The sequence below is a fragment of the Capra hircus genome, unplaced genomic scaffold (genome assembly GCF_001704415.2).
Source record: "Capra hircus breed San Clemente unplaced genomic scaffold, ASM170441v1, whole genome shotgun sequence".
In the NCBI taxonomy this organism is placed as follows: domain Eukaryota; kingdom Metazoa; phylum Chordata; class Mammalia; order Artiodactyla; family Bovidae; genus Capra; species Capra hircus.
In genome coordinates this window covers 405663-412753 of record NW_017190158.1, presented here as the reverse complement: position 1 = coordinate 412753, position 7091 = coordinate 405663, and the positions used below count along the sequence as shown (strand labels likewise).

The window sequence follows — 7091 nt, the reverse complement described above, 5'->3', positions numbered from 1 at the left end:
AGAATGGGTATTCTAACATGTATACTGTCATGTAGGAGTTGAATCGCCAGTCCATGTCTGACGTAGGGTGCAGCATGCTTGGGGCTGGTGCATGAGGATGACCCAGAGAGATGTTGTGGGGAGGGAGGTGGGAGGGGGGTTCATGTTTGGGAACGCATGTAAGAATTAAAGATTTTAAAATTTAAAAAATAAAAAAAAATAAAAATATTTTAAAAAAAAGAAGCTTAAGTATTGAAATAAATAATGATAGTAGTATATTATAAAACAGTGAATTAAAATAGAAAATTATGAACCCATATTGATATATGTACTATACAGAAATAAATTTAATGTTTGGTAAGAAAAAAAAAAAAACTCAACATTCAAAAATAAAGATCATGGCCTCTGGTCCCATGATTTCATGGCAAGTAAATGGGGAAACAATGGAAATGGTGGGAGACTTTATTTTCTTGGTTCCAATAACACTGTAGATAGTGGCTGCTGCATAGAATTAAAAGATACTTGCTTCTTGGAAGAAAAGCAATGACCAACCTAGAGAGCATACTTAAAAACAAAAACATTATTTTGCCAACAAAAGTCTTTCTAGTCCAAGCTACATTTTTTCCCAGTAGTCATGTATGGATGTGAGAGTTGGACTATACAGAAAGCTGAGCCCTGAAAACTTGATGCTTTTGAAGTGTGGTGTTGGAGAAGACTCTTGATAGTCCCTTGGACAGCAAGGGAATAAAATCAGTCAGTAAGGGATTCAGTCCTGAATATTTATTGGAAGAACTGATGCTAAAGCTGAAGCTACAATACTTTGGCTACATGATGCAAAGAACTGACTCTTGCAAATGACCCCAGTGTTGGGAAAGTTTAAAGGCAGGAGGAGAAGCAGATGAGAGAGGATGAGATGGAGTCCATCACCGACTCAATGGAGATGAGTTTGAGCAAGCTATGGAAGTTGATGTTGGACAGTGCCACAGTCTCTAGGGTTACAAATAGTTGGACATAACTGAGCAATTGAACTAAACTTGTGTTGGGATAGAGAGTCGATTCCTAGGCAGATTGATAAGAAGTCTTGGCTCCCCAAAGAGGAGAAAGGTGTCTGAATTCTTGAGGAGGAAATAGTGTTCTGGAATTCTCAAGGAGGATAAAAGGGCAAACATGTTTGTTTGCTCGTTGTTTGTTTTTTTCTATATTACTTAGTCTTAGTCACATATTTTGTTTTTTTTCCTTTAAACCTGGAACTGATGTTTACCCAGCAAACAACTCAGTTTAAACTCTGTAATTGGGATTATATAGCAGCAATGTATCATGCTTGAGGACAGTTTGTCCTTCCTGAAAACCTTCTGACTAATCCTAATATTTTAGAAGGTATATTATGGGAGTGGGTCTGGTAGGATCTTTCTATTGTTAAATTCTAATCCCGTTATCCTAAAATATAATTTATGGGAGTAAGTCTGGCAAAATATTCACAAACTTGAGATATTATTTATTTATTTGAGCCAAAGATCACTTCAAAGTTTATTGTTTTTATTCAAGCTAACCAACAGCAATCTTCACACTATGTCTTTTGGAAAGTAAAACCTAATTTTTTTTTTTATTTTACCGTATTTATTTTAATTGGAGGCTAATTACTTTATAATATTGTATTGGATTTGCCATACAGCAACATGAATCTGTCACGGGTGCATATGTGTTCCCCATCCTGAACCCCCCTCCCACCTCCCTCCCTGTACATCCCTCTGGGTGTCATCCCAGTGCACCAGCCCTAAGCATCCTGTATCCTGCATCAAACCTGGACTGGCGATTCATTTTGTTATATGATATTACACAGGTTTCAATGACATTTTCCCAAATCATCCCACCTTCTCCCTTTCCCACAAAGTCCAAAACACTGTTCTATACATCTGTGTCTCTTTTGATATCTTAATGCATATATATGGAATTTAGAAAGATGCTAATGATAACATTGTATGTAAGAAAACATAATTTTATTTTTTTTAATTTTTATTTTTACTGTATTTTGTTTTACGATACTGCATTGGTTTTGCCATATATTGACATGAATCAGCCAAAATCTGTAACAAAATTCTAGCAATCATAATCCAATAACACATTGAAAAGATCATACACCATGACCAAGTGGGCTTTATCCCAGGGATGCAAGGATTCTTCAATATCTGCAAATCAATCAAAGTAATTCACCACATTAACAAATTGAAAAATAAATGCCATATGATTATCTCAATAGATGCAGAGAAGGCCTTTGACAAAATTCAGCATCCATTTGTGATAAAACCTCTCCAGAAAGCAGGAATAGAAGGAACATACCTCAACATAATAAAAGCTATATATGACAAACCCACAGCAAACATTATCCTCAATGGTGAAAAATTGAAAGCATTTACCCTAAAGTCAGGAAAAAGACAAGGGTGCCCAGTTTCACTGCTACTATTCAACATAATTCTGAAAGTTTTGGCTGCAGCAATCAGAGCAGAAAAAGAAATAAAAGGAATCCAAATTGGAAAAGAAGTAAAAATTTCACTGTTTGCAGATGACATGATCCTCTACATAGAAAACCCTAAAGACTCCACCAGAAAATCACTAGAGCTCATCAATGAATATAGTAAATTTGCATTTACTGTACATTTAGAAATCCCTTGCATTCCTATACACTAATAATGAGAAAGTAGAAAAAGAAATTATGGAAACAATTCCATTCACCATTGCAACAAAAAGAATAAAATACTTAGGAATATATCTACCTAAAGAAACTAAAGACCTATATATAGAAAATTATAAAACACTGAATAGCCAGGACATGGAAATAACCTAGATGTCCATCAGCAGATGAATGGATAAGAAAGCTGTGGTTCATATACACAATGGAGTATTATTCAGACATTTAAAAGACTACATTTGTTTCAGTTCTAATGAGATGGATGAAACTGGAGCCGATTATACAGAGTGAAGTAAGCCAGAAAGAAAAACACCAATATAGTATACTAAAGCATATATATGGGATCTAGAAAGATGGTAGTGATAACCCTGTATGCAATAAAGCCAAAGAGACACAGATGTATAGAATGGACTTTGAGACTCTGTGGGAGAGGAAGAGGGTGGGATGATTTGGGAGAATGGCACTGAAACATGTATACTATCAGGTAAGAAACGAATCACCAGTCTATGTTCAATACAGGATACAGGATGCTTGGGGCTGGTGCATGTGGATGACCCAGAGAGATGATATGGGGTGGGAAGAGGGATGGAGGGTTCGGGATTGGGAACTCATGTACACCTGTGGTGGATTCATGTCAATGTATGGCAAAATCAATACAGTATTGTAAAGTAAAATAAAGTAAAAATAAAAATTAAAAAAATAAAAATAAAAAAAATAAAACTTATGAGTTATATATTTCTGGAGTTTTCCATTTAATATTCTCGGTGAACTACTGAGGGTTAACTGAAACCACAGAGAGTGACACCTGAAATCAGAGGGGATGACCATGTCCTGTGGTTTCCTTTATGTGGAAAAAACGCTAGAAGGGGCCACTTGAAGCCAAAAGTGATCGTAAAATGCCCCATCTCTCCCCGTGTGAGGAAGCACGAGCATCCCTAGAACCTGAGAAAAAGACAAGAGGGCCCAAATCCAGAGATGAGGACAATGATGATGCTGAGGTCATCTTTGTTGGAGTGGAACACGTCAATGAGGATGCTGAAACCCTCTTTGTCAGGGAGATTTCAAGTTCAAATATGTATTTATGTGTTATATTTATAACATTTTGAACAGAGTGACCAGGGACTCATCTTCAAGAAGAAAGAAGGGCCATGTGAGTCCAACTCCCTCCTGCATGTTGCAACCTGCAAATCTGAGGACCCCAGTATCTGAGCCAGTGGCCGTATCACCAGCTTCTCAGTCTGAATGGGGAGGAAGAGACAGTCCTATTATTTTTGACCCTTCATCTAAACCTGATTATAAAATGAGCTCTCTGGAAGCTGTGCTTCACAATTCAGAATTGCTCTCTCCATGGCCTCACTGTCTATCTGGAGCTGTTCTCTCATTAGGAGCCAAGGATGAACGGACTCTTAATTCAAAGCTATGTCCTACTTCAGATGTAAAATTTAACAGTGGGAATTCCAAAAGGCCCAAACTCAGTGGTGGAATCCCAGTGGGACCTGCCTCCACCACTGCCCCTTCAGGTGTCTCTCCTACAAAGAACACGATTATGACCTTGGAAGATCTCCCGACCTCACAGAGCCATGTTTGCAGTGGGGCATCATTTTCACGGACTCACGCCAATGACCAGGCATGCTTCAGTCTTATGGATCCAGACGGAACACGTAGTTTGGAAGGGCTGGAGAAAGTGGACTTTTTGACTCTTGCAAGTCAGAGCAAGACTGTTGATCCCATGAAAAGAAATCTGATCATTTTACTTGATGAATTTTACTATAGACAGCATACAAGAGATGGACAGCCAGAACAGAAGACTCACACAGCCTTTAAATGCCTCAGCTGCTCGAGAGTTCTAAAAAATGTCAAGTTAATGACCCAAGTGAAGAATCATGTGGAGCTTGAGAGGCAGAAGGGTGACAGGTGGAAAACCATACTACCTGCAAGCACTACCACTGCCAGTTTCCCACCTCGTTCCAGCTGCAGTGTCACATTGAAAGTGTCCATGCTTCCTGGAAGCCCTCCATGGTCTGTAATATCTGTGAATTGTCCTTCAGAACAGATCAGGTTCTCTTACAGCACATGAAAGACAGTCACAAACCTGGCGAAATGCCCTATATGTGCCATGTTTGCAATTACAGGTTGTCAGGCTTTGCCAATGTAGAGGCTCATTTTTGAACGTGGCATGGAAAAATGAACAATTTGCTTTGTCTGTGTGGCCTCGAAATTTTCAATCTGGTGACATCCTTCATAAATCTCTGTTGGAGGCAGTGAAATAAGAGGGTCATCCCATGTTCCAAGTGCCAGCTACAGTGTTTGAACCGAAAGGAAAAGACAGAGCTCCAAACCAGAATCATCAGTCATTCAAGAAGCCAGAGCAATTGTGAGGGTTGCCTCCTGAAGCAGAGGTCATGATCCTAACTTCAGTTCAGCTGACAGAGACAGCATCCAACATTGTGAGGAACACTGACTCCCAAGTCCTGCCCAGAAAAATTACAAATAAGATTGACTATGAACACAAAACATTTCAGACGTGTTGCAGCAAGGGATCTAGCTAAAAAATTATGTTCTACCTACCTCCAGAAATTCAAAAAAGCCCTATTGAGGTTCAGCCGGCTGTACATAAAGGCCCTGCCTGGTTTTTGTTGTTCAGTAGCTCAGTCGTGTCTGACTCCCTGTGACCCTATGAACTTCAGTATGCCAGCCTTCCCTGTCCATCACCATCTCCTGAAGCTTTCTCAAACTCATTCCACTGGGTTGCTGATGCCATTCAACCATCTCATCTTCTGTCACACCTTCTGCTTCTGCCTTCAATATTTCCAAGTATCAGGGCTTTTTTTTTTTTTTTTTTTTAAACCAATGAGTTGACTCTTCCCATCAGGAGACCGAAGTATTGGAGCTTCAGCATCAGTTCTTCCACTGAATATTCAGGGCTGATTTCCCTTACAATTGACTAGTTGGATCTCCTTGCAGTGCAAGGGACTTTCAAGAGTCTTCTCCATTCTCCAGCACCACAGTTAGAAAAGATCAATTCTTCAGCAATTAGCATTTTTTATGGTACAGCTCTGACTACTGGGAAAACCATAGTTTTGAGGTTATGGGCATTTGTTAACAAAGAAATGACTCTGTGTTTTAATGCACTGCCTAGGTTTGTCACAACTTTTCTTCCAAGTAGTGAGCATCTTTTAATTTCATGGCCTCAGTAACCATCCACAGTTATTTTGGAGCCCAAGAAAATAAAGTCTGGCTTTACTGTAACTGAGATTGCATTTGCTTCATCTCTCTACCATCAAGTAGCTTTGAAATCTCCATGTGCTTTCCTGGCCACCCTATGCTCCCCAAAGTAACCACTTCTCTGACCTCTAGCACCAGGGATTCATTTTTCTTTGTTTCAAGTTTCAAATAAATAGAATCACACAATAGACTTTCTGTTCCCCCCATCCTGGTTTTCTTTTAAATAAGTGAGAGACATTCTTATTGTATGTAGTTGTGGAACACTCTTTTTCATTGCTGGGTATAATTCCCTTGGATGAATGGGCATAGTCTTATATGTCCATCTTACTGTGCCTGAAATTTGAGGCTCTTATTTTGCCTTTTTGAATAAGCTGCCTATGAACCTGTGTGTGTCTTTCATAGTAATTTCTCTAGGATAGCTATATCTGTTGTCTAGGCATGAGATTTTCTGATAATGCATGTGCTAGTGGTTAAGTTGCTAAGTGGTATTTAACCTTTGCAACCCCATAAACTCTAGCCCACTGGACTCAATTGTCCATAGGATTTCCCAGGCAAGAATGCAATAATGGGTTGACATTTCCTTCTCCAGAGGATTTTCCTGACTCAGGGTTCATACGTGGGTCTCCTGCATTGCAGGCAGATTTGCTACTGACTGAGCCATTCAAATATGCGGGTACAGGCAAATGCTTTTTCAGACTGATTAAAGTAATGTTTCTTTCCTGAAGAACTGACACTTTTGAACTGTGGTGTTGGATAAAACTCTTGAGAGTCCCTTGCACTGCAAGGAGATCCAAGCAGTCCATTCTGAAGGAGATGAGCCCTGGGATTTCTTTGGAAGGAATGATGCTAAAGCTGAAGCTCCAGTAATTTGGCCACCTCATGCAACGAGTTGACTCATTGGAAAAGACTCTGATGCTGTGAGGGATTGGGGGCAGGAGGAGAAGGGGATGATCAAGGATGAGATGGCTGGATGGCATCACTGAATCGATGGACATGAGTGTGAGTGAACTCCAGGAGATGGTGATGGACAGGGAGGCCTGGCGTGCTGCGATTCATGGGGTCGCAAAGAGTCGGACATGACTGAGCGACTGAACTGAACTGAACTGAACTGAACAGTATTGGCATTTCCATTTATATCAAACACTTAGCACTGTCACTCTGTTTCATCATATAACTGAGCAGGACCCTGCAGAGCTTTCCC

At 39.8% G+C, this 7091-nt stretch overlaps 1 pseudogene; it reads left to right on the top strand.

Moving 5' to 3' along the window:
• The first annotated feature begins 3561 nt into the window (after positions 1-3561).
• Positions 3562-5261, top strand: LOC108634831 (annotated as a pseudogene).
• The last annotated feature ends 1830 nt before the right edge of the window (positions 5262-7091 follow it).